General features: G+C 39.9%; 1 protein-coding gene across 2 annotated transcripts in view; it reads right to left on the bottom strand.

Annotated features, from left to right (window-relative positions):
• The window catches only part of PRKG1 (protein kinase cGMP-dependent 1), a 1,158,696-nt gene that overhangs the window by 370,497 nt on the left and 762,174 nt on the right, over nucleotides 1-26,025 (bottom strand). The gene's annotated exons all lie outside the window — the stretch shown is intronic.

Below are 26,025 nucleotides of genomic sequence, written 5' to 3'. Positions count from 1 at the left end.
CATTTACAAGTGCTTTAATTTCAAGTTAAAGCACTAGACAAATATGAGTGATCAAGTTATTTATAGACACTACAAAAATACTACAAGTACTGTCTTAAAAAAGCATCTTCTAAGACTATAATATACCCAAGTACAAACTTCCAAATTTTATTTTAATGTTTTGGAGTTCTGCAGATTCACCGCCTTTTTCAAAGCCACTACCAATCTCTTAGACCAAATCCCTGGTCAACATGCCCTACGACAATGGTTTCCAAACCTGACGGTCATTAGAAAGTCAGATTTAGGAAGTCATAGAGTGAGTTCCAAGAAAGCAATGTGATTTCAAAACTGTCATAAAAATATACATCACATAATTTTATCCTCTTAATCGTTTTTAGGTATATAGTTCAATGGCATTAAATATATTCACACTGTAGTACAACCATCACCACTATCCATGTCTAGACATTTTTCATCTTCCCAAACTGAAAATACACCAATTGAACTCTAACTCCCCATTCTCCTGTCTCACCCTGGAAGCCAACCTTCCACTTTCTGTCTCTCTGAATTTGGCTACTTGGGGGCCTCCTATAAATGCAATCATACAGTATTTGTCTTTTTGTGACAGGCTTAATTCGCTTAACATAATGTCCTCAAGATTCATCCGTGTTATTCAATGTAAGTTTTAACACCTCCCCAGATGATTTAAATGTACAGCAGGGTTTACAGCTTTACCAATTATTTTCATTTGGTATGTGATAATGTAAAAAAAAAATCACTAAGGAAAAAAATAATAAAATATCACTAAGAATCACAAACCTAGTCCAGCTTGTTTTCCAAAGTGCAGCCAATCTTCTCAACCTATGTATGTTATTTTATTTTAGGTTATTGTGTTATGCAATTTTGTTAGGCTAGGTTATTTTGTTAGGCTAGGTTATTTTGTATTTTATTTTCATTTTATTGTGTTAAGAACACTTAACATGAAACTTGCCCTCAACAAATTTTAGTGTAGGATACATTGTTGTTGGCTGTAGAAATATTTCACGGCCAGGGCACCTGGGTGGCTCCGTCAGTTGAGTGGCTGCCTTTGGCTCAAGTCATGATCTCATGGTTCATGGGTTCGAACCCCATGTCAGGCTCTGTGCTGTCTGCACGGAGCCTGCTTGGGATACTCTGCCCCCCTTTCTCTCTGCCCCTCCCCCACTTATTCTCTCTCTCTCTCTCTCTGTCTAGCTCTCTCTTAAAAATAAACTTTAAAAAATATTGCACAGCCAAGTTGGAGAGTGAGTATAGTGTTTTCACCTTACTGAAATGTTATGCTGTTGATTAGAATTCTCCATTTTTCCCTTTCCCCATCCCTTGGCAACCACCACTCCACTCTATGGTTGCATGTATTTGACCTGATACAAGTGCAATCATGCAGCGGTCTTCTTCCCATGACGGGCTTATTTCACCTAGCGTAATACCATCAAGGTTGATCTGTGTTGCGGCATATGGATGGACTTCCTTTCTTTAAGGCTGAATAGTATCCCACTGTAGGTATAAACCATCCATTCACCTGTCAGTAGAGATTGAGGCTGTTGCAAACAGTGCTGCCACAAGGGAGTGCTATTATCTCTCTGAGATCCTGATTCTCTTGAATCAAGACCCCGGATTGCTGGATCGTAGGGTAGTTTTATTTTATTATTATTATTATTATTATTATTATTTTTTTTTTTTTTTTTTTTACCTTTTTGTGGAACCTGCATACTGTTTTCCAATAGCAGTCGCACCCTTTTGTATTCCCTCCAACAGAGGGCAAGGGTTCCGATTTCTCCACACACTCACCAATACTTATCTTCATTTCTGATAATAGCCACCCTGACAGATGTGAGCGGATACTTCACGGTGGTTTGGGTGTATCAGTCTTTGAATTCCTCCATGTTTGTGTCAACTTCTTTGAGACAGCTCAGACGCTGCCTGTCCTGGGAAATGGTCCCTGACAGCTTCCTGCATCTCAGTACAGGTCCTTCCTGAACAGCATCTGCACTCGTGTTATAACTAAACCCTGAAATACGTGTGCCCTCCCACTAACATAGAAATGCACCGAAACCCCTACTGTGTAGTAACTAATAGCAGGGAATTGAGAATGAGGGATAAAAGATGGTTTTGAATCCTGATGCCTCCATTTCCGAGCTATGCGACTATGGAGAGTTCTTCAAAGCCCATAAACCTTAGGGGCACCCGGCTGGCTCAGTTGGTACAGCCTGCCACTCCCGATCTTGTGATTGTAAGGTCAAGCCCCACAGCGGGCATACAGATGACTTAAAAATAAAATGTTTAAAGACAATCAGTAAGCTTTAGCTTCCTTAATCAGAAAATGCAAACAAAAACACCCAGCTCATGCAGGAGTTATGAGTATTAGTACGTATGAGACACTCAGCCAAGAGGCTGACACGGGGTAAGCACTCGGGAAAAGGGACGCATCATTTAGCTGGTGTGACGTTTGTCTTCACAGAGGGCGTCATGGGGTATGTGCTGACACGCATGCAAGTTGAAGGAGTCTATCCAATGAAGCCAAAGGCAATGAAACGGTAGTGGTGCTGAGCCCGGGGTGTGCAGTCTGCACACTGTCCAAAGGCACCTGCGTGGGGATAAGTGGAAGCGGCTCAGCTCACCCTGTCGCTGCACGTCACCCATTTCACCCCTGGTAGGGGTGCATCAGCCCAGGGGATGGGGTACTTCTTACATCACCAACGGGTGCCTTATTTTATAGCAACCCTGGTCTGTGCAAAAGCTCTTCTACTCGTTATTTTCCAGGAACCATGGGAATACTTCCCTGAGGCGATTTACTCGAGAAAAAAAAAAATGAGCCAAGGAAATTATTTATTGACATACAGAATCTTCCTTAAAAACTTTCAGAGGAGACTTTTAAAAAAATCCACCAAAGGGCTACTTTCAAAATAAGAACTGAGTCTACTCTGGTGCTGCCGTCACAGTGATCATGAGGAAGGGAGGGGCACTAATGATCTACTTGATTAAATTACATCTCCAATGTGTCACAGCATCTAACCCTGTGGCTTATTTGGAAGATCACACGGTACCTCATCTTTGCTCCATAAATCTCACAATGGCCTATGCGTGAGCAAAAATATAACCCGATGGCAATTTATAGAATTGAACAAATTGCATCTGATTGTTAAAACTAAAAAGCACATAGCATTTTCAACATTTCCTGTCGTACTGATGATAATCGGCCTAAAAGGTTCTGCCTAGTCTCAATCTTTTGAATCTTGGGAGGTGTGATCTCTTGCCCCTCATCGACTATGCCTTCCCCCTAGCAGTGTCTGTCTACAAGGCGCCACTGACATCTGGGCAGGACGCATCTGCATTGTGCGACGGTGTGCAGAGCGTTTGGCATCTCTGGTTCTTACCTGTGAAAAGCTAGTAGTGCTCCGGGTCATGTGACAAGCAAAGCCCTCCTAGGAGTGATACTGCCCAAGATTTGGAATCATCACTCCATAATTTCATCATTTTCCCAGTCCACCAAGTGAGTTTGCAAGTTGTTCTGCCTAACCTTAACATCCTAGTAACTTGCTTCAATTTCCATCTCCCAGGGGCTGGACACCTATGACCCGGTAACTCAAACACTCAGCTGCCATCTGTTCGAAGTGCTTCTGGAACCCAGCTGCTTGCGCAGGACAGACAAATGGAACGTAGGACTCTTCACCTTTGGTTTATGCCTGTTTCCAAAGTCACACCATTCAAAACATTACTTCTAAAACACTACATGAATAGACATTACACACCACAAGAAGGATCCTATGGCAAATAAGGAAATTCTGAACTATAGAAATTTAAAAATCATCTTTACTTATCAGAGTCTTTGTTTAAAAAAAAATTAGAAAGCTACCTGGGGAGGGAAAAGAGATAGTATCTCCCAAACTTATTCAACAAGGTAACCTCTTAATTTGAGATTAGTAATTTATTGAGCAATTGGATTCCATGCTACATAGTTTAGAATCATTGGCTTATATTAAGGTGATGGAATTCACAAGTCCCTATGCTTTACATACAATAGACTCGAGCCTGTCCCTTAGTGAGTTGCTCCTGATTTTCGCGATGAAATTCAGCCATCAGTTTCTGTGAAAACCCTAGACTGATAATCTCCCTAATTTCCCCTTTGTTCTTTTCCCCCACACACTGTAGACTCTGCACAGATACACCCAGAAAGGCAGAGGGTCTAGACGCATCTCATCTGTGCTCCTGAGGTACTCTGTGTCAACCTCTGTCACAGTGATCTTGTGTTGTACCTGTCAGTTTATTTATCTGCCCCGCTCTAGAAACAGCAAACCACAGCCCACTGGCTCACCACCCAGTGTTGTAGATCAAATTTAAATGGGAGACAATCATGCTCACTGGCTTCAGGATTATCTCTGGCTGCTTTCAAGATACGGTGGCAGAGTAGTTGCAACAGAGTCCGTATGGCCTGCAAGCCTAGAATATTTACTGCACCACCCTTTAAGGGAAAGCTTGCCAACTCCTACCCTAGTCTATTAACATCTTGAGGTTAAGGACAGTGTCCAACTCCTTCAGCTTAATGCCTGGCAAATGGCAGATGCTCCAAGTTTGATAAATGAACAAATGTTTTACCTTTCAAAATCAATCCAAGAATATCTGACCTTGAAGTAACTGTTTCAATAAGATCGTGGGGAGATGGAATACTCAACCCAGGTCAACTAGTCAAAGATCTTTTTCTATGTCCAAAAAAATTTTTTTAAGTTGACTTGGAAATATAGACTAAGAGAAACTTACCTCTTAATCAATAAAAACCCTCATGTACAAGTATATAACCTAAGAAAAGGATTCAAAGGTCACTCTGTAGAGCCTATTTTACATATAAAATCTTGATATGAGTTCTCTGCCATATCATTTTGAATTTTTTAAAGAAAGCCTTTACTTTTTCCCTTGGGAAATCATTTGTGAATACAATTGTTTAATAAGTGCCTCTTTCTGGAATGCAAACAAAATTGTCTTTTGGTTTATTCCGTATCACTCCTAAATCTATTCTTTACCAAGAGATTTTAATTTTACAGTAAAATTTTAGAAAGTATAAGAACACAGAGAAATAAATTTCTCTCCTCAAAATACTATAGCAATTTATTGGAATATCTGACAAAGGAGTTTTGCTGTTAAGGCTCAAAAGTCCATCAAAGAATAAAATTCCTAATTTTTAAGAGATGTGTCTTAATAATAAAGCTAACCCTGAATTAGATGTAGCACTGGGATTAAATTATATGACCCATATGTTAAATCCCTTTTAGCATAAAATTTAGCACAAAGAACGCACATAGTACTATTAGTAAATATCAACACTCGCATTTTAAGTGGCTTCATACAGATTATGGTTAAGACTGATTATCAGGTACTTGTATGTCAAGTGCTTTTCTTACTTTATCAATAATAATAACCGTCACTAACATCTATTCATCATATACTGTGATCCAGGCATCCTGCTAACAGCTTTACAAACTTTATTTCATTTAATCCACGAACGACCCACCTCTTACCAAAAAAAAGATTTAAAACCATCTATACAATGATGTATGGTCCTTCGATTATCATACATATTAATATTCAGGCAAGCTTAATAACAGCTTAGTCTTAAATTGATGCATACTTCCTCAATTTACATGACTAATTGAATAAATACCATGTAGGAGATTTTTGCAGTCAGGAAATGAACTAAATAGTCTGACAAATTAATTCATGCTATGATCTATAAGTGATGATGAGTAGGTATACTATCTTTTCAGGTTATTTCGATTTCTGAGCAAAAATGTCATAATCTAAAGCAGTGACTTGGATATGAAATGTAGGAATTAGGGCCGATTAACAGGAAAGGTGAGAATGGGTGCTGAGTGGAGGGCCCTATGTATCTGTCAGGGCAGGGAGTAATACACCAACAGAGCAGTAAGCATAGAAAGAGAATCAATTATTTGGGGGGGGGGGGGATTAGGTCAATCTCACTTTACAATGGCAATTAAAGTATCATTATATTTTATTATCTTTAAGCATTTAATAATTTAAGCTCAGCTTTCACATATTTTTTGCAATCATTAAAGTTTAAGTTTGTTATTTTAACTACAGTCATAAATGTGAGAGGCATATAAGACAGTATTAAATGTGAAATCAAACTTAATGGTATATTTTTAAGTTACGACCATGTATCTCCATCCAACACTTCGTAAGTCAGTGCTTACTGTGTGCTAAACACATTATAATATTAAGTCCCAACCACGCTGCTTAGTAACCATGCAACTCTGAGCAACCTAATTAACCTCTCTGAGTCTATTTTCTCATCAGTGCAATGGAGATAATAGAATTCTGTATGAACTAACGTACTTTATCCTTCAGTCGTTCTTTAAGTTCTCTCATTATCCACATTATGTGCACAACAAGATGGGACCTAAGACCTCTTCACAAATAACTTGTCCTCCCTGGGTCTAAGTGGCAGAACCTGGACTCAAACTCAGAGCTGGTGCTTCAGGGGAAACTCTCAACCAACCAGTGCCTGGGGTTCATTTGCCAAAATGTCAGATTACGTAGTTAACACACCATAGGAAGTTAAATAAACGTTTGACCATATCACCTACTGCATTATAAGTTTCCCTGCTCTATCGAGGGTGCGGCCACCATGGGGAAAGACAGTGGCCTTTTCAAACAGAAAAGCTGCTTCTATAATCAGCCTACAAAAGTCCCATGGGTTGAGATGTAGGGTGTGAGATGGCACAAGTCGGGAAAGATGGGACAGAAATAACACTTTTGGCTGCCATGTCAGAATACAGACTGCTGGAAGACAAGATGTAGTCCTTTTTCTTAACTGGAATATTTTCTTGCCAATACTTTTAGTTGGACTAATCTAACTTTGATTTTTTTTTTATGACCCAACTAAGCAGTGTTTTAGCAAAAGGCACTCCATTAGCGCCAACAGTCCCCTGACTTCAGACTCAGATTTGAACCTTAACTTGTATCTCCAGTAACTGAAGTGTAATCGACATTAGCAAACCGACATAAGAAACCAAACTATGTCACATGAAAAATACTGGAAATTCATGGGCCCTAAAGATCTCTTTAAAAAATTCAATGAAATGTATAAATGTAAATTCTTATAATCCAACTTCTGGATTCTTTCATGGTCTAGATTAAGTGACAAAACTTAATATTTAAAAAGGCTGCAGTGCAGGCTCGGATGGTGGTGGGGCAAGAGGATCCTAAGTTCACTCTGTCCCATGGATACAATTAGATGGCACTTTCAATAGTCTGAATAGCCCAGAAAATGACCTGGAGACTGTCAGAATGAACTCCACAACCAAAGAAGAGAAGAGACCACATGGAAGAAAGTGGGTGGAAATGCTATTTGAGACCTAAATAGACCACGGCCAACTGCAGACAGGAGGGAGCCTGGAGTGCAGTGGAGGGTGGAAAACAGACTATCACACCAGGGAGCCTGCATGGAGAAGATGAATCCCCAGAACATTTGGCTATCAAAGTGAGAGGGGCCGAATTTCATGACTTCTTACAACCAGCGGGACTTAAGGTCTGGAATTCTAAAAATCAGCAGGCTGGGCTCTGGGTGAACCAGAAGGACTTAGAGAGCTGAGCCCCACCCCTTAAAGAGACAGCACACTAAACAGCTTCTGCAGACACTGCATATACACAGCAGTTTGAAAAACACAGAGGACAAATGGGAGAAAGAGTGATTTACTCATCACACAGCCTATCCCAAAGAGACAGGGATCTCCGAGAGACCCCTCCAGGAACGAAGGAGCTGGCAGGTAACATTCCTCCCCCAGCCCCCACATAAACAATGGCCACCTGAAGGAACAAGCACAACACCCAAACCCATCATCTAACTTGCTTCCAACAAGCCCCACCGGATGCCTCTGCACTTTGGTGGACTCACCAGTCCTCACCAGTCATGTTTGCCTCAGCCCCAGAGCTGCAGTTCCCCCTCATCCAAAAACCAGTGCAAACCTCACCAGCACCACTTCTCTGAACCCCACATGTTTTGCTTTGGCCCTGCCAGCAGCTGTGGCTGGCTACAGGTGCTACAGAAGCCTGAGGTGAACCTTGTTAAAGTGCGTGCCCCATCCATATGCACTTAGCAGATCTCCATAGGCCAGCCTGGTCCTGGCCATGGCAGCTCCAGATCTCGTTTAGCAAGCAGATCCGTATATACCTTGTTAAAATTCATCATACCCTGGCTGGGGACCAAACACTTCCCACAACAGGCAAAGAGAGCCACCGCAGATGACTGGACCAGAGGAAAAAGTGACTAGAGCACGACAGGGCACATGTAACACACACAGGAGACGCTCCCTGAAGTGCCAGGTTCAGACGAACAGTGGACACTGCACTATAGGACACTATAGGACCTCTTTTTCATAAGGTCATTACCTTCAATATCAGGAGAGACAGGTGATTTTCCTAACAAGCACAAACAGAGAGGGTCAGGAAAAATGAGGACAAAGGAGTATGTCCCAAATAAAGAACAGGACAAAATCACAGCAAGAGACCTAAGTGAAACTCATAAAAGTAATATATACCTCATAAAAATTTAAAGTAACGATGATAAAGATATTCACTAAACTTAAGAGTGGAGGATCTCAGTGAGACCACTAACAAAGAGATAGAAAACATTAAAAAAAGAACCAATTATAGATGAAGAGCTCAATAAATGAGAGTGAAAACACACTTTATAGAATAGGCTAGAAGAAGTAGAAGGATAAATTAATCACCTGGAAGACAGAGTAATTGAAAACAGTCAAGCTGAACAAGTGGGAGGGGAAAAAAAAGTTATGCAAATTGAAAACAGCCTTAGGGAAGTCAGTGACTCCATCAAGCATAGTAACATTCATATTAGAGGGAACCCAGAAGACAGAAAGGGGGATGGAACGTTTATTTGAAGAAATAATAGCTGAAAACTTCCCTAATCTGGGGGAAAAAAGGAAATCCAAGTCCAGAAGGCACAGAGATTCCCCCCAAATCAACCCAAGGAGGTCCACACCAGAACACAGGGTAATTAAAATGGCAAAAAGTGATGATAAAGAAAAAAATTTAAAGCACCAAGAGAAAAGAAGACTGTTACATATAAGAGAAACCCCATAAGGCAATAAGTGCACTCTTCAGTAGAAACTTTGCAGGCCAGAAGGGAGTGAAAGATATATACAAAGGGCTGCAAGGAAAAACAAAAACAAAACCCTGCAACCGAGAATACTCTATCCAGCAAGGCTATCATTCAAAACAGAAGAATAACGAGTTTCTCAGACAAACAAAAACTAAAGGAGTTCACGACTACTAACCAATCCTGCAAGAACTATTAAAGAGGATTCTTTGATCAGAAAGGAAAGACATTAGGGAGAGCATGAAAAATGAGAAACACAAAAGCAGTAAAAATAAGTATTTATGTAAAAATCGAAGAATTCAGAAAACAACAAGATATAAAATATGACAACACATACCTAAAATGTAGTGTGAAGAGGAGTAAAGAAGGTGCCCATCTTAAGCATTCATCAACTTAATATACACCGCTACATGTAGAAGATGTTTACATACAAACCTAATTGTAACCACATGTCAAAACCCAGCAATAGACATGCAAGGAATAAAGACAAAGGAATCCAAGTATATCACTAAAGAAAGCCAACAAACCACGAAGGAGAGCAGGAGAAGGATCACAAAAAAAGCTACAAAAATAATCACAAACCAAATAACAAAATGGCAATAAATATATATTAGTCATTATTTTGAAAGTAAATGGAATGAGTGCCCCAATCAAAAGACACAGGTGACAAGAGTAGTTAAAAGAACAAGGTCCATCTAAATACTGCTTACAGGTCACTCATTTCAGACCAAAAGACACCTGCAGATTGAAAGTGAGGGAATGGAGACACATCGAACATGCAAGTGGAGGTCAAAAGGAAGTCAGTTTAGCAATGCTTATATTGAACAAAACAGACTTTAAAACAAAGAGTATAATGAGATAAAGAAGGACACTATAGTAATATAGGGAACAATCCAACAAGATATAACAATTGTAAATATTTTTATACCCAACATGATAGCACCCAAATACATAAAAAAATTAGTAATAAAAGAACTAATCGATAATAATGCAATAAGAGTAGGGGACCTTCACACCTGACTTACATCAATGAACAGATGATCAAAAGAGAAAATCAACAAGTCAACATTGGCTTTGAATGACTCACTGGACCAGATTGATTTTACAGACATTTTCGGAACATTCTACCCCACAACACCAGAATACACATTCTTTTCAAATGCACATGCAACATCCTCCAGAAGATATCAAATAGTAGGCCACAGAACAAGTCTCAACAAATTCAGAGATGGAAGCCATACCATGCATCTTTTATGACCCCAATGCTATGAAACTGGAAATCAGCCACAAGAAAAAATCTGGAAAGAGCACAAATACGAGGAGGTTAAATAACATGCTATTAAACAATGAATGGGTCAACCAAGATATCAAAGAATAAATTGAAAAATACAAATGAAAATGGAAACACAGCAGTCCCAAACTTTTGGGCCAGAGCAAAAGTAGTTCTAAGAGGGAATTTTATAGCAATATAGACTTAGCTCAAGAAGCAAGAAAAATCTGAACTAAACAACCTAAACCTTACACCTAAAGGAGCTAAAACAAAGAATGAAAAAACCTAAAACCAGCAGAAGGAAGAAAATAGTTAAGATTAGAACAAAAATGAATGACATAGAATCTAAAAATACCATAGAACAGATCAATGAAACCAGGACCTGGTTCTTTGAAAAGATCAACAAAATTGATAAACCTCTAGCCACACTTATCAGAAAAATAAAAGAAAAACAACCCAACACACAAAATCACGAATGAAAGATAAATAACAGACATCATAGAAATGAACAGACACCATTCTCTTATAAACATTGTAAAAGAATACTATGAAAACCTATATTCGAACAAGTTGGACAACCTAGAAGAAATGGATATATCCTTAGAAACATATAACTTCCCAAAACTGAAGCAGCAAAAAATAGAAATTTGAACAGACTAACTACTGGCAATGAGACTAAATCAGTAATAAAAAATAAAATTCCAGCACATAAAAACACAGGAGCATATGGCTTCACAGGAAAATTCTGCCAAACATTTAAAGAGTTAATACTCATTCTTCTCAAAGTACTCCAAAAACAAAAAGAAAAAAAAGGAAGGAAAACTTTCAGATTCATTCTATGAGGCGAGCATTACCCTGACACAAAAGCCAGAGAAAGACACCACAAAAAATAAAATAAAAAAAAAAAAACTACAGGCCAACATCTCTGATGAACACAGATGCAAAAATCCTCAACGAATTCTAAGAAGCTGGATCCAACAATACAGTAAAAAAAAATCATTCACCATGATAAAGTGGGATTTATACCTGGGATGTAAGGTTGGTTCAATATTTGCAAATCAATCATCATGACACATCACATCAATAAGAGAAAGGATAAGAACCATATGATCATTTCAATAGATACATCAAAAGGATATGACAAAGCACAACATCCATTCATTGATAAAGACCCTTATCAAATAGGTTTAGAGAGAACATACCTCAATAATAATAATAAAGGCCTTTTATGAAAATTCCACAGCAAACATCACATTCAATGGGGAAAAAACTGAGATCATTTCCTTTAAGGTCATGAATTAGATATAAGGATGTCCACCCTCAACCCTTTTATTCAACATGGTACTGGAAGTCTCAGCCACAGCAATCAGAGAAGAAATAAAAGGCATCCAAACTGGTAAGGAAGAAGTCAAACTTTCAGTATTTGCTGATGGCATGATACTATATATAGAAACCCTAAAGACTCCACCAAAAACTACTAGAACTGACAAATGAATTTGGTAGTCATAGGGCACAAAATCATTATACAGAAATCTGTTGCATTTCTGTGTACTAATCATCAAACAGCAGAAAGAGAAGTCAAGAAAACAATCCCACTTGCAATTGTACCAAAAACAGTAAAATGCCTAGCAATGAACTTAACGAAGCAAGTGAAAGACTTGTACTCTTAAAACCATAAAACACTGATGCAAGAAATTTAGGACAAAACAGACAAAAATATGGAAAGACATTCCATGCTCATGGATTGGAAGAACAAATATTGTTAAAATCTCTATACTACCCAAAGAAATCTACACATTAATGCAATTCCTATAAAAATATCAAGAGAATTTTTTCACAGAACTGGAACAATCAATCCTATAGTTTGTATGGCACCACAAAAGTCCACAAACTGCCAAAGCAACCTTGAAGAACAAAGCTAACAGTATCACAATTCCAGATTTCAAGTTATGTTACAAAGCTGTAGTAAGCAAAACATTATGGTACTGGACCAAAAATAGATGCATAGGTCAACAGAACAGAGACACCAGAAATGAATCTGCAATTATATGGTCAATTAATCTTTGACAATTAATCTTTGGCAAGAATAGCAATGGGAAAAAGTCTACTCAACAAAAGGTGTTGGGAAAATAGGTCAGCTACATGCGAAATAAGGAAACTGGATCATTTTCTTACACCACACACAAAAATAAACTCAAAATGGATTAAAGACCTAACAGTGTGAGAACTGAAACCATTTATGGTCTCAGAAGAGAACACTGACTGTAATTTCTCTGGCATCAGCTGTATCAACATTTATTTAGACAGGTCTCCTGAGACAAGAGAAGCAAACAAAAACAAACTATGGGGAATTCATCACAATAAAAAGTTTCTGCATCGTGAAGGAAACCATCAACCAAACAAAAAGGCAACATACTGAATAGAAGATATGTGCATTTGATATATCCAATAATCGGTAACGAAAATATATAAAGAGCTTACACAACTCAACACTCAAAAAAACAAATAATCCAACTAAAAAATGGGCAGAAGACATGAACAGACATTTCTTCAAAGAAGACCTAAAGATGGCTCACAAAAAGATGCTCAACGTTATTCATTATCAGGAAAATTCAAATCAAAACTACAATGAGGTATCACCTCACACATGTCCGAATGGCTAAAATCAAGAACACAAGAAACAATAGGTGTTGGTGAGGATGTGGACAGAAAGCAACACTAGCATACTGTTGGTAGAAATGCAAATTGGTGTTGTGACGGTAGAAAACAGTATGGAGATTACTCAAAAAGTTAAAAATGGAAGTATCCTACAATCTAGTTATTGCACTGCTGGGTATTTACTCAAATACAAAAACACTAGTTCACAGGGATACACAGACCCCTATGTTTAATACAGCATTGTTTACAATAGCCAAATTATGGAAACAGCCTAGGTGTTAGTCAACAGACACATGGATAGAAAAGGGGCGTGTATGTGTATATACACACAAACATACATACATACAACAGAGTAGTATTCAGCCACAAAAAGAATGCAATCTTGCCATTTGCAATGACATGGATGGAGCTCTCTAGCTACTCTCTAGTAATACTCTCTAGGAATATTTTAAGAGAAATAAGTCAGTCAGAAAAAGACTAAAAGCACACGATTTCACTCCTATGTAGGATTTAAGAAACAAAAACAAAGGAGCAAAGGAAAAAAAAAGAGAGAAAGACAAACCAAGAAACAGACTCTTAAATACAGAGAACAAAATGATGGTTCTGAAAGGGGAGGCGGCAGGGGTGGGTGAAATAATCAAAAGGGCTTAAGAGCACAGTAATGGTGACGAGCATCATTAGTAATGATGTCAAATGTTAAATCACTATACTGTATACCCAAAACTAGTGTAACATTGGGTGTTGACCATACTGGAATTAAAATTAAAAGCTTCATTAAAAAACACTAGTCTGAAACAACAAAAAGGCTGCAGGTTATAATGGCCATCTTATAAACATACTGTCAAAGAGTAAAACTTGGTTCTTTCTTTGTGAAGAGCTGTGGCTCTAAAATCTATTTTAAGAAATCTTACCCAGGCAATTAGCTATCCATGTGATGACATAGGCTTTATGGTGCTAGGCCAAGTTTTGAAACTTCAGGGGAAGAAAAACAAGGCTCATTTTATGCAGACCAGTTTAGAGAAACTATGGAGATGGGTAAGTAATAGTCAATTAAAACTATGATTGATTCTTATAAAATAAGTAATCGTGTGTTTCGGGATAAAGGGCAAAACATGTGCCCAACCAGATTCAGGTTGAGGGCAGATGTCAGGATAGGAATTGGGTGTATCTAAGATAAAGAAGAAGGAACAGATATTAGCCAGGTTTTAAAATAATAGGAATAAGAGGGCCGTGGGGGTGGCTCAGTCCGTTAAGTGTCCAACTCTTGGTTTCAGCTCAGGTCATGATTTCATGGTTCATGAGATTGAGCCTCACATTGGGCTCTGTGCTGACAGTGCAGAGCCTGCTTGGGATTCTCTCTCCTTCTCTCTCTGCCTCTCCCCTGCTCACATGAGCACCCATTCTGTCAAAAATAAACAAATTTTTAAAAAATTTAAATAATAGGATAGGAGAATTCCAGGGACTAGGAACAGCACATTACACTTGGGAGCCACAGGTGACCTGATATGGCAGGAGGGTGAGATTTGACAGGAGAGAAATAAAAGGAGGCTCCAGGAGGTGTCAAAGTGTCCAGTAGCAAAGGACCATGAGAGTAATCCCATTGGAGCCAGAAGAACACAGAAGGAAAATACATCCTGTAAATCCGTGTAACTTGGCTGCACAATGTTTCCCAAAGGATTTATTAAAAAGCAAGTCCATTATATTTTGCAGGAAACGTTGCCTGATTTTATAAGAAAAGACATCGTAAGGCAATTTTATTTTGTGTCTCTGTAACAACCTGCTGTTTAACAGTTGAGTAGTCTAGTCACATCTCCACCCCCACGACTTCGTTTTTCTCTTTAGTTTAACTGCGACGACAACTCTCTTAAAAGGGTCATGTGACTGGCATGGTTATTCTGTACATGCACTAACCCATTCTAAATGCTTATATATATATATATATATATATATATATATATATATATGGCCACGGCAATTGTGAAAATTACTGAATTACATGTAAAGCAACCACTATCATTATGCCCAATTTACAGATGCCAAGAATAAGGCACCAAGATGAAAAGAAACATGGTCAAGACCACAATAGCTGGTCAGCAGTGAAGCTGGTGGCAAATGACAGAGTTCAACAAGCTGTGTCTCCAGGAGACTACTCACAGAACAGTGAATAGTGTCAAGCATGGAGTGGGCCCTCAAACCTTACATGAATGAATGGATGACTATCTCTGTGGTGAACTAAAGAGAGATCCAACCTCCTTGCCACTCGAGGAGTGACACCAAGACATGGAGAATAATTCCCCTTTTTTGGAATCTGGGTTAACTCAGTGACTTGCTCTTTCCAAACAATGGGGTCAAGATGCCAATTCTGGCCTTAAGTATTAAGGATCTTGGCTCTTTTAAGTCGGCAACCAAGCTTTCAAGAGGCTCAGCTTAGACAAGGGTGCAGTGACAGGCAATCTGAAGAGAGACTTCGGAGGCTATGAGGCCATCTCGAATGTTCCTGATGTGTACATGACCTTACTACGTCCAGTCAACTTGCAGAATCATGAAAAACAATATATTACTGTGGTTTTAGGCCACTCCATTTTGGGGTGGTTTAGGGCATATAAATAATCTTAGTGACAGTAGATGTACTTGCCTTTTTCATAATTAATCTAGGACTCATTCAAATGAAACCATCACTGCCACTGGTCTCTTTTCTGTAAAACATCCCAATTCTTATCACTTACCCAAATGGTATTTGGAAGCACCAAAACGTGTTTTTCAAAAATGAAAGGGCACTTGAGTTTCAGGAAATTAGTTTTACAAAACCCTTTTTTCTCTTTTAAAATGTCTTTTCTTCTAAGATGTTTTTAATAATTGAAGAACACCATTTTTTACTTCTGTTTATTTCCTCTGACAGTCTTAAGGCATTCTACCACCTGGAAGGTCAAATGCAGTAACAACAGGAAGACTATGAAGTTGAAGATGGCCATAATCACACCTAAAAGCTTCATATCAACACAACAGCTTCTTTTCAAAGGACATTTATTATCCCAACCAATTCCATTTTGACACACAGACCTGCCGGCGGGAACACACTGCCAATTTTCTTTCAAAGAAAACACCTGTGTCCTTTCAAACTCCAAAACAACTCTGAGGGAAGTAAAAATGTTAATCCATCAAGTGGTTGTTTGGTTAATATGATAGTTTAATAGCATAGATGTAGCCCCAGATCTTTATTTCCTTTCATAAGCAACAATGCCTTTCTTACCCCGTGGGTAAAGGCATGATTACCTCAATACGGCTGTGGAGTCACATGAGGTTGGAATATAAAATGTGTTTGAATGCAGAGTGTCACTTATGCAATGGCAGGTCGACATTTAAATTGTCCTGTAGACTTCAGTATTCGTACATGCCCAAATATGTCTCGAAGACTGGTAGGCTATTGGCACGAAGGATTGATGAAGAACCCCCACCCCCCCAGGAGAAAATTCATCCTAAAGAAAGGTGTCAGCAAAATCTCAAAACAATATCAAAGCATTGATCAACAAGGGAAACACAAAATTCTGAATACTACATACTACCAGCCATTTGGATTTCTAGGGCAGGAGAAGCCAGGGTTATAAACCCCCTCCTCTATGTGACTTATCTCTCTCCATGATAAATCTTATAAGCAATCAGGATATGAAACAGGAGGCAGTATCTCTAATAGAATCAAACATAAAAGGGGAGAGGCAATAATCTCCCAGCCCAGCACCAAACACACAACGTGTCAGAGTGGGAGACAAGACAAATGGTAAACACCAGGTGTTGGTAGAAGGATTTATTTATGATGCTGCAGGAGACATGTCTTATGAGATTTCCAGAAACGAGCAGGCAATTGGCAAGGGTAATTTGTTGGAGAGTGAGTCTCTAACATCTCCTCTGTGTCTCCATTTGGCCAGGGTAACTTCAGGGGTCTCAGCTTCCAACAACGAGGGCATATGGGGCTAGCAAGTTGGATCTGATCAGCTCCTTTGTGAGTAAATTACTAATTTACTTTCTGGAATGCATCAGGAAGCGAATCGATAATAAGAGTTTCTAATGCTTTAAACTTACGATGACCTTAATTTCTATGATCCTAACATATTTTACTCATCCTCATAGAACTTCACGTCGTCCCATGACTGAGAAGCAGCAAAATGGTCACACAGCAGCACAGGGGTCACAAGATATGCTGGCTCTAGGTGGGCCAGGACTGGTGCCTGTCCCTGTCACCTGAGAGTTTTGTGACCTGACTTACAGAGGAGATGGTGATAATCTTATTTTGTTAAATTGCCGTGAGGGTCACAGGAAATAAGGCACCTCACGCATGCTTCGACATGACATATTATAAGAACCACAAGTCCAAAATTCTTTAAATTTTCTGTGTGGTCCACGGTCTCCAGAGAGGCTTTCCTGACAAATGTTCTTGCTGCTTCTCTACACGCTTGTCACAACTCCCAAACAGAGACGGAGTTGACGTCCCTCTGAACCCGCCTGGGGTGGCCTTCTGATGTGCCTTGGTCAACAGAATGGCTGTGCCAGTTCTGGGGCTAGGTCCTAAGCAGACTGGCACTTTAGTTCCCACCATCTTGGAATCTAACTGACCTCTATCTAGGAAGCTCAAGCTAGACTAGAAGAATAGGAGACACCGCGTGCAGAGAGTCCATGGTCAGCTCTTCCAGACACCAGGTGAGACCAGGAAAACCATCCATGTGGCCACGTATACTCTGGCCCCACTGATGTCAGCAATCTTAGCGCTCTCCCTCGTTCACACCGCACAAGCCACTCTGACCTTCTTGGTTGCCAGGGGACTCACACATGCTGACTCCTCTGCCTGGAGCCTGCTCCCAGCAAGCCTCTCCACCAGTCACCCCAGACACTCCCTGTCTCCTTTCCTCTGGATAAGATGAATTGAGCCTGCCATTTCCTCTTACAAAAAGCCCTTCATTTTTCTTTATAGCATTTCTAATAATGACAATTGTGCAACATTTGTTTGGTATCTGTCTCCCTTGTGTCTAGAGGTTTACTGAAGGCACTGGGCACAATGTCTCTCATCTACTAGATGCTGAGTATGTAATGCTTGAATTAATGAATCAAGAGGTTGGTTGTAGCAGAGCCCCATGTCTCCAGACTCAAAAAAAAAAAAAATCCTGGTCTTGTTCTCATCATTTGCCTTTCTCACTCCCTTTTGTGGGAAATCAGTGTGAGGTTGTCTACCTTCTATATAAAAGACGTGTTTCCTGTTGAGGGAGGTACATTTCAAGTCATGGACACATGGCTCCCATCGCTCATTTGGGTTGGTCACAGACACACATGAGAGAGACAGACAGACAGAGACTGAGACAGAGAGAAGAGAAGACAGAAGACGGCGAGAGAGGAGAGAGAGACATGGAGTCAGAGCTCAAGAAAGGAAAGAAGCTTCAGAGTGAGTGATTCTCAGTAGTCTTCGCGTTGGCCGACAATCCCATCCTCTCTGCCTCTGGCTCTTAAAGCATCGTGTACCTCTTGTACGACTTCGCACATATGGTCACGGATCCTGGTCGGGCATATGTCTGTCCCCCAAGAGAAAGGAAGATACTTGAGCCCAGCAACTTACCATCTTCACCTCAGGGTGACGCCAATGTAACTGAGCCCTGGCGTCAGCCCTGCACTCACCCTGACCCGTCTCGAGTCCCATCTCACAGTTGCACAGCGAAGCACAAACAAAAGAAGGCTAATCAAAGAATAAAGTTACCCAACACATGCTAGCCTGGGTTTCTGTTATTTTTTTCAAAGTCCAGATAATGTCATAAACCCACATAAACAATTACAGCCAAAAGCAAATTTCTATTTACAAATAAACAGATGTTGATTTTGGTTTCATTCTATCCTCTGCCCATTCTGTGTGGGGATCAACTCAAGAATTTGGGGGCTTGGGGAGGTTACAAAAACAAAACACACAGGCCCCAGATGTACTGAGCAGCTACACAAGGGTCGGGAAGGCTGATCTACATGGGCGAGCCTGTGGTAACATGATGAGACACCCCAGTTCTGTTTCCAGAGGCCTGTTTCTTACATAAGTGATCCAAGCATTCCATTTTGTCACTGCATTGAAGCCAGCGTGTGGGTCTGTATTTCCACACATTGCTTTCTCTTTGACATAACTCATTATAAAAGACAGCCAGGGGGACTGTAGCTCATTTGGAATTCACCAAGGAGGCAGCTCTTGCCCGAATGGGAAGAAGGGAGAATGACCTGTAACAGGAATGAATCCTCCAGTAGAAACCATGGGCATTTCCTTTCTGGTGATGCTCTGGAGAGTTACAAAATTCCATGGGAGATAGCTTCAAAGGAAGACGCTCAAGGATTAAGCAGCTTTGTTTAAAAAATAGAAGACTACATAGCCCAGTAGGAAAACGTCTTTGCTTTTTGGTCACCAAGAAAAACGACTTAGAGTAGTTGTGAAAGAGTCATCTTGTATAGATGGGTAATTTACGCCGAGTATGTTCACTTGCACACTTTCTAGGCCTGTTATCCATTTGGTGGAGATTTTATCAATTGTATGTTGAGAAAGGGTTTCTGCCTGGTGCAAAGCTAATTTCTCCGTGTCAGACACAGCACATGGAGTCAATCAGAAGGACTCCAAAATGGAATGGGTTCATCCATTACCTGGAAAGTAGTCTTGGATATACATGTTCTGTGTTCTGAATATGCCCCCCCACCCCACCCCCATACACGTATGTTGAAACCCTAAAGCCCAGTGTGATGGAGGGTGGGGCTCATGAATGTTAGTACCTTATTGAAAAAGGCCCCAGAGAGCTCCCTCACCCTTTCCACCATGTTGGGAAGTCTGACCTCACTGGCACCCTGATCTCAGACTTCCAGCTTTGGGAAAGGTGAGACATAAATTTCTATCGTTTATAAGCTACTCAGCCTGCGGTAATTTTTTTATAGTAGCCTAAAAAGGCCAAGACAAAAGGCGTGTGTATACATTTTTAATATTTATACAGGGACACATTTTACAAAGTATACTCTTTGCTATGATGTTTAAATTTTTTTGCTAAAAATTTTACTGCCTATTTTTGAGACAGAGAGAGAGAGAGCAACCGAGCAAGCACGGGCATGGGAGGGGCAGAGAGAGAGAGAGAGAGAGAGAGAGAGAGAGAGAGAGAGAGAGAGGAAGAAGAAGAATCCGAAGCAGGCTCCAGGCTGAGCTGTCAGCCCAGAGCCCGACCTGGGGCTAGAACTCAGGAACTGTGAAATCATGACCTGAGCCAAAGTCAGACGCCTAACCTGCTGAGCCATCCAGGCACCCCTGTTTAAATTTCTTTTCTATCTTCCTGCACTGGTTAAATATGAGTTGTATGCAGTTGGAAGCATATTAAAAAAAAAAAAGACCAACTAAAGAAATGGATTCTGTTAACTTAGCTTCAGACTCTCTTGAGGAGGAAAAATACAAGTACTTCAGGACAATTTATAATACATGGAGACAATGAGCTCATTCTGAAGTATTAACTGGTCCCCTGACCATCAGAAAGGTAGCACCCTTCTGAAAAGCCATCCTATCATCTTCTAAGTGTGTTGTTGACCTAATTACAGGTAACAGTCATTTAACAAAGCAATTCTAATCTGGATGCTGTCACCGTGGGATGGGAGGTCACCATAGAAGAACGTCTCTCAATTCATCTTTATGAAAAAGTTACTGCTTAGAATATAACTGGAAAGAATAACAGCCCTTCAGGAGCATGATGAAAATCTTTTAGAAGAAAGATCCTCCCGGTGCAATCTTTTAAAAATTGGTTTAATGTTCTCTGCATTCCTGTGGCAAATGCTATTATGGAAACATGTCTGATGGTCATGGGCCAGTGATTACAGAGATTGGGTGCTGGCATGATGAAGAAGGCAATGTGTGGCTTTCAAAAACGCGTATTTCACTTGGAAGCATGTGCTTTTGAAAACCAGACTGAGTTCAGATAGAAAATGTAGAGCCAAACATAAATTCTGGTCAAAACAAAAATGCTGCTCAAGAAATAGTACCTGTCTGCAGAGATAAGCTGGGCAATAAGCATTAGGGACCATCATTTATTTATTTGGTGAGAAGATGTGGGAATTGTACACAAAAAAATCTGAAAACAAAGCTTTTAGGCTATTTAAAGTTGTTGAGGCAAGAATCTAGCCTGGCTCACAAAACTGTTAATCAGATTATATTAGTGTTTTGGCAGACTGATAACCCCGAAAGGAAAGATAATCTGTGGAATGAACCTAAATTCACAGACAGATGCATTCTGCCAGTGTTTTCTTTTATGTGGGGCTCCCCCAGAAGCACGCCTGAGACAAGGATTTAAGTGTGAGGAGTTTATTTGCGAGCAGATCCCCAAGAACCACTGGTGGGAGCCTATGGAGGTTTCGTTATTTGTAACCAAGTTTCCATCATGGGTACCTGGAGCTTGATTCTGCTAGGAAATGTTGGGAGCCAGTACCGGAGATCAAGTTATACCTTAGAGTGATCCCACCCCTGGGTTGCTGGGTATTCACCCACCAGCCCCTGCAGGTCTCTGGGTGAGGGCTGCTTATAAACGCTTCAATTCCTTGGCACTTGTAGCTTCCCACACTGGAGGACTGAGCATGCTCTGTGGTCAAGCAAACAAATGCAGGTGCCAGTGGCAGGGAGTCTGAGAGGTAAAATCAAGATATGTGGGGGGCGCTGACATCATGGGCTACACATGGGAACTGGCTATTCTGAATGAGACGAAATTACCAGGAATTGCCTGAGAACTCGTTCGTAAGCAATTAAAGCACAAGCAAATCTAAAAATCAAAACCCCCAAAACACACCCTGGGACAATTAAGCAATGTGTAAGACACTAAAGCATACATTTAAGTCTCATAGACTGTGACCGGGTTCACCCTTATACCTGCAAGATTAGGCAGATGCCTCTGTAGCCTGATTTAAGAAACTAGGATCCAGAACCGAAGATATTTTTCTACTCCCTGCCTGTCCTAGTACCTAAAATGTTTCCATTGGAGATTCAATACTTTGGGTAACCTATATCACTCTGTGTGTGTGTGTGTGTGTGTGTGTGTGTGTGTGTGTTTATAATACAAATATACAGATCTATGTACATAAATGTGCTCACGCATGGTGGGGACAGTATTAATATGGAATGAGTTTTAAAAAATATTTCAAGAGCCAAATGTGTTTGTTAGACTCAGATGATCATATGTACCATTTTTTATATATATTTCTTTTGCCATTAAAGCTTCACACATCCCTCATATTCACCAATTACTAGCTGTATGGCTTCAGAAACTGCATTTGGCCGCTCTGAAACACGGCTCGCCTATCTCACGAATGCATCCAATATGTACCTACCCCAGGCAAACGCTTGGTATTTCCAACATTCCTAAAAATACAGTTGAAAGACACAGCTGAATTTCATGGGGAAAGAAAGGTGACATTATTTGGTATCTATTTCTTCTAATCAACCAGGCTCCCACAGTGCAGAAGTTATAAGTGGGAGGAAAAGGATTATTATTATAATAATTACCATTTTTTGAGAGATTCTGTTTGTAAGGCCTGGTGCTTTATGAGGGTAAAGACTCTTAGGCCCGCCCTATCCCCAGCATCTAGCAAGCCTCGGGCACACAGTAGGGGCTCAAATGATGTCTGCCTAATTATTTAATTAAATGGTTAATTTCACACGATCTTCCCAATGTGAATGTAAAGTAAATATTATTAGCTTCATTTTACAGTAGGGAAATGGAATCAAAGAAATTGCATAATTATCCCCAATGACAACCAGCTGGTTAGTGCTGAAGGCCTGGGCTTACAACCTGTTTTCTAGGAAAAAAAGAACTACTCTATTTCACCATATATGCTTTTTTATAATTTAAGTTATATTTTTGCCATAACTTGCTGTAGCTTATAATATCTTAAATCAGATGCTTTTTTGTAGGAAGTGGGTTAAAGACCTGGCAACGCTCTATTTAGATGCTGGCAGGCTTTGGAATTTCAACACTTTTTTTTTTTTGAAGCATTAACATTCCAGATTCAAGTGAACACACAATTTGCTTCAACAACATGGTACGTTTGCAGATAATGAATTTACGCAAAGATGGTGAAACTATTCAAATCACTTCGCAGTCAGAGGATATTCTGATGTCATCTGTCCTGCTACTTCTGGGCTTTGCTGTTATCGTGTATAAATTATCTAACCTCTACTTCCACCGGAAAGGCGTTTTCAAAAAATTGAATAGCCACGCATTTTCAATGAAACAGAATGGTCTGCCGAAGAATGCAAAAGGCAACCGTTGTAGTTTGTTTCATAAGCATACAGACTGGTGGCAAAAGAAGAATTATATTCAGAACGATTCCCCAGACAAGTTGAGCAAGACTGGGAACTATCTCAACAGAACCAAATTACAAGGTTTGCCCAGTAACTGTTATTTAGGGAATAGGTGTTCCTGGCTTTTGGGTTTGCTGTTAAGTTTGCCTACAATCTTATCATAGACACACTGGCCATGGACCCTCATTTTTCCAAGGAGTCAGACTAGATGAAACAAGACCCAAGAAATGTAGGAGACTTTTACTTTAAGGCCGTACAAACAATACAACAAAGTGTGAAGACGACAGAGGATTTGCTTCAAGAAAATAAATGTGCAGAGAAATAAGGTCTAAAAATCATGAATTATTCGACAATTAGGGGAAACATCCAAAATTGGTCGTTCTAAGATTCTGTTAGAATGTAAGAATTCATTTAGAAATGTTCAAGTTAGTAATGTAAATGCATACATAATGGATAATTGATAATGGTCGATGATTGATAAAAAGTAAATTTCAATTAACTTGAAAAATAATCAGTTAGGGCTCTCCCATAATCGAACTTTGTGCTATAGTCTTACAGATAGACATTGAGCCTACCCTAAATAATAACAACCAGGAAAGCAATTCCTGGAATTAAAAATAATTCCATGAATTTTCTCAATCTATAACTACAGTATTATAAAATGAAAACAAAAATTATCTTAAAATCCTGTATCACATTGAAATGTTTCAATCGGATAATATTTATTATGTTTAGGGAGGGACAGAGGGAGACTGAAATCTTTTAAAGTCATAATCCTCATTAACAAAAATTAAAATTTGCCTTTACTACATGCAGATTCTCGTTAACCAATGTTTTATTACATCTTCCTAAAACCTGGGTACAGAAGTAACTGTATTGCTTTAAGTAGTTGTCAAAGACTATTGTAAAAGAATTTTTATAAAAAAATTTATTTTTGTATAGATTTTTTCATCCCCCCCCCATTTCTGTATGGATTTTAAAACTACTTTCAATTAATTTTTTAAAATAAGTATATGATTATACAAATGCATAGACTCGAACCCTGAGGAAATAGGTACCCCATGAAATTGCCAGTTTCAACCATTTGATCCTGAATCCGTAATTTCATATGATTCAACCTGGTACAAAAAGTCAATTCATTGTATATACATATATCATGCATCTGCTATGTAACGAACGGTTGCTTCGGGAAATACTGAGATTCAGGAGATAGATAAAGATATTACTTGTATATAAGGATTTACCAGAAAGCATGCGGTATCATAATATGGAAGAAACTATACTTCTTATACTATACTAAGAAAGTATTGATGCTAAAAGAATTTGAGAAAGAATTATTAATCATGTAGTTGTTATGTTTTTTGTTTTTTGGCCACAGGGGATGAAGACATAATTGAACTGACAGCTTACTGACCTGAGCTCAGGGTAAAAGAGCCATTACCCCACCAAAAGTGAATTGCCATCCTGTTAGTAAGAACTGGTAACATTTGAATGTTTACGCCAAATACTGGGTTTAAATCGTCTCTCTTAATGAGGGCACCTGTTGGGATGAGCACTGGGTGTTGTATGGAAACCAAGTTGACAATAAATTTCATATTAAAAAAAAAGAACTCTCTGAAGTTGGATTAATATTTTGGTGTTACTGATGAGGAAATGGAGGCAAAGAAAAAAAAAGTTAGTAAGTTGCCCAAAGTCATCTAGCAGCTGGTAAGTTGCAGAACTGCAATCAGAATCTGCAGGTCTGACTCAAAACCCTAGATTCTTAACCGCTACTGAAGCAGGAATTCCCTGGCTTCCTTCAGATGTCTAGCTACGATTTCCTAAGGCTCTGTGCGGAATACCATACTCGGAAAACAAGTCTGGAATTGAGGTGGGGAGAAAAGGCAGAAATGAGGTATGTCAGGCAAATGAACCGGCCAGGATGGACTAGCTATGGTATTTGCAGGGCCCGGTGCAAGATAAAAAGGCAGGGCTCCTTATTCAAAGATCAGGGTAAACATCCACTAAACATACTAAACCATAAAGCTCTGCCCTTTCTTACCCCCCTCTTCTCTCCCTCCACTTACCCATGTTTATCCCTTCAAGCTCATATCCTCAGGGCACCTGTACCACCTAAGCCTTGGACCATGACTCTGCACACATGCAAGCCACTGGCAACCTGTTCCATCCCCCTCTTGACAGGTGTCAGACCTACCCGCGGTGCCCAGCCAGAGACAGAAGTCAAGTCCAAGTTCTCCTCTTCCCGCTGGCCCACCCACACCAACACAGAGTGAAACAGGGATTGCAACCTTTCCCCTGAATGTGCTAGGTACTTGTATGCAAGCAGGCTATGGGTAAGAGGCTCCTCCCTGCTGAGACCCCATGAAATGTGCCTAGGTGCTGACAGTCTGCTGGCATCTCAGGTTTGCATGCCCATGCCTTGTCTCCTGCTGTGGGCATTGAGCTACTGTGGTCAGCAGTGGGAGACTGAAGAGGAGAAAGGCAAAGAGAGGTAGAATCATCACAAGCCAGGCTCCAAGGTGCTTCCTTAGCCCATCAGACTCCATTCATACAAATTCAAAGAGGAAAATATTGAGAATATCAAGATAATGGCCACCAGTGTCCAAACATCAGCTCTGCTGAGCA

Source organism: Lynx canadensis, chromosome D2 (genome assembly GCF_007474595.2).
Source record: "Lynx canadensis isolate LIC74 chromosome D2, mLynCan4.pri.v2, whole genome shotgun sequence".
Taxonomy (NCBI): domain Eukaryota; kingdom Metazoa; phylum Chordata; class Mammalia; order Carnivora; family Felidae; genus Lynx; species Lynx canadensis.
Note: the sequence above shows the minus strand (reverse complement) of the source record. Positions and strands in the feature narration are given on the sequence as shown.